General features: G+C 57.7%; 1 protein-coding gene across 4 annotated transcripts in view; it reads right to left on the reverse strand.

The window, feature by feature from the left end:
* RAB20 (RAB20, member RAS oncogene family) overlaps positions 1-3,108 on the reverse strand; it is a 52,510-nt gene that overhangs the window by 893 nt on the left and 48,509 nt on the right. The gene's annotated exons all lie outside the window — the stretch shown is intronic.

Genomic DNA, 3,108 nt, shown 5'->3' on the forward strand with positions numbered 1-3,108 from the left:
GGCCAGGAGAAAGCCCACAACCAGGACCTGGGTAGGTACCGCCGCCGTGCCTGGGCCGGCCCACGAGCTTCGTGCAGGCACTCGGATGGCCCAGCCCCTCCTGACCCAGGGCACCAGCTGTCCACACCCTGGGGCTGCAGAAAAGACTAATGACCTTTGAAAGCTCTAAACCTCAGTCACGGCCCCAGCGGCCTGCGCAGCTCCGGTGTGCTCTCCTGGTGCCGCCCCCCGCCCCCCACCCGGGGTGCTGGCCCTGCTCCCTGCAGACCACCAGCTGCTTCGGCAGCTCTGAAAGCGGGCTGGGGCGAGGCCGGGTCTCACGCAGAAACCCCGGGAGAGCAGATACGAATGTGTGTGCACAGATGTATTCATGTAAGCCTGGTCACCAGAAGGAATTAAACTGACTTCCAAGCACACAGAAGGCATGTGGCAAGCACCCGCTAGAAGGAGGGGTGTGCGGGGAGGGCGCCTTTGTGGCGTCTGTGGCGGGACGGTGGTGGGGAACCTGTCTGGCAGAACCCCGATGGTTTGTGCTCGTTCCTGTCTACACGTTCTGCCTCCAAACGAAGTCTAACAGAAACGAAAGCGGGGCCGAGGCAAGCAGGGCCGGGCCTACGCTGCAGAGTGGGGAACAGGCCAGGGGCAGGCCCCAGAGCGCGGGCGGGCTTGCTGCGGGTGCTGCACGGTGGGCTCTAAGCTCGGGCAGTGCCTGGGAGGTCGGAAGCCGGCTCTGCTCAATCCTCACTCCGGCCCACCCTGAGAGAGTCGACCTCAGTACCTGGCGCTGTGGAATTACCTGGGGGAGGAAGGGGTGCAGCCAGCAGTCCTTCTAGGCGGGCCCCTCAGGGTGTGGTGAGCCAGGCCCTCGTCTGGGATCCCATCAGGGGATTCTTAGGGCTGGGGCATTAAGACCCCCCACCACAGGCCTCCGCCAGGGTGCTCGTTCATAAAGACCCGCTCCCTGCCAACCAGGCCTCATCCAGAGGCAAGCGTGAGAACTTCTAAAAGGACAGGGCCGTCTGCTCCGAAACAAGGAATTGCTGGGCTCAGTCTGGTCCCCCGGGCAGGTCTGAGCTCCGCCAGGCGGCTGCTGGGCGGGGATTGACATGGGGCCTCGGGACCTGCCCAGGCCTGGGGAGCAGCACCCCAGCCCCGTTCAGCAGTGACCCCTCTCCACAGGTCTGGCGGGCTCCTGCCTGGCTCGGTTCAGCACCATGCCCTTCCTGTACTGCAACCCCGGTGATGTGTGCTACTATGCCAGCCGAAATGACAAGTCCTACTGGCTGTCCACCACCGCCCCGCTGCCCATGATGCCTGTGGCCGAGGAGGACATCAAGCCCTACATCAGCCGCTGCTCCGTGTGCGAGGCCCCAGCCGTCGCCATAGCGGTACACAGCCAAGATGTCTCCATCCCCCACTGCCCAGCCGGATGGCGGAGTCTGTGGATTGGATACTCCTTCCTCATGGTACGTAGTACTTGCCCACTTTCTCTCTGAGCTTGGAACTGGGTGAAAATCTAGTTCCTCTCACCAAACACACCCTGCCTAGGGAAGCAAGAACAGCTGCCTTTGTAAGAATAATCACACAGGACAGTTGTTCAGGTTGTGCACTGCACAAGGGTGGCTGGCCCAGGAGATGAGAGCAGAAATACAGCCTGCACTTTTGCCTGCACTTTGCTAACTGGGCCATGTTAGGCATGGGCTGCTCCCACCCAGAAGGGGCCCATTAACTTGCCACCAGGACTTTGTGCGGGGTGTAATGAGGATAAACTGGGCTACCATGATAGCAACCCCAAAGTTTTCTTGCTTACTCTGCCATGGCAGGGAGAAAGGAAAGTCCAGCGGGGAGAGTGGGCCTTCTGTTGCATTGATAGTTATTATAAGTGTCAGAACTCCAACTATATTGACTAGATGCCCAATGTGTTAAATATTTCATAAATTATATAAATATCTGTAAGTTGTAGGAAAAGATAAATTTGCTGTTTTACTGTTTTTAGAAGTATTAGTGCTGCAGTCATTTGAAGCAACAGAATCCTGTGTTTTGTGCAAAGACAGGCAAGCTGTCTACTTCTCAAGGTCACTCTATAAGGTGACTTCTGAGGACAGACAGGAAAACCCCTTTGGGTTGCACGTGACCATCAGGGGGCCTCCGCGTCAGAGGAGTAAGCTGCGGTCCCTCAGATTTTTAAACCTGCATTAGAAATTCAAAAATAAGAACTGAGCTGCTCCTTTGCAAAGGGAGTGATGTGGCCACAGCTCTGAGTCTCCCGGCAGGGCGCTTCCTCCTGACCGCGGCTGGACGGCTCCCTCCCGCTGTCCTTCCACTCTGCCCGGCCAGGCCTCCGCTCCTTCACACCAAGGGCAGCGCGGCGGCTCTGGGCTGGGGGGCTCCTGCGTTCTGGGAGCGGGAGACTCCAAGGCTGTTTGTTCCTCTGGTTTTGTGTAGAGAGGTTAAGCCAGGTTCCCTGCCCAGCGCATCCCAGCACAGTCTCCCGTGCTCCCCGGAACCCGTAGCTGAGAGCACTCTCGTTGCACAAAGCTCGGCCTGCGCCTCCAAGCCAAATGGCGCGTTTCTGCTGCGCCTCCCGTGCGCCTTAACAAGGGCTGCGGCATTGATGAGACCAGGAGAAAGGGTCCCTCTGATTGGAACAATAACTATCACACAAGTTAGGCGTTGGTCACAGACAAATCAGCAAGTGGGGGTTTTCCAAACCACTCCCATCCGCTCTTCATAAACACAAGCTGTGGAGGCGCCCGGAGGGGCCACTGTCTTTGGTCCTAATTTTTACCTTCCCGACCTCACAGGCCGACCCTCACGTTGACTTTATTTTTCCTTTAAAAAAGGTCACATTTTGGGGTCTCTCCTGCCAGGCAAGCACTTCATTCTTTGGGTGGGTGATGCGGGAGACAGTATTTTCCCCCAGATGAAGTCAGCCGCATCCACTGGCGATAACCTGCTTCTGTTGTTGTTCTTTTTTTTTTAATAATATTTTTTATTATATTATGTTAGTTACTTAACCACACATGGTGGGCGTCGGCTTACGTCCCTGGACCCGCACCTGCCGCGCCTGTGCCGGGGGCTGCGGTCCGCGGGCCCGCCACGCCCCGC

This window comes from Ailuropoda melanoleuca, chromosome 7 (genome assembly GCF_002007445.2).
Source record: "Ailuropoda melanoleuca isolate Jingjing chromosome 7, ASM200744v2, whole genome shotgun sequence".
Taxonomy (NCBI): Eukaryota; Metazoa; Chordata; class Mammalia; order Carnivora; family Ursidae; genus Ailuropoda; species Ailuropoda melanoleuca.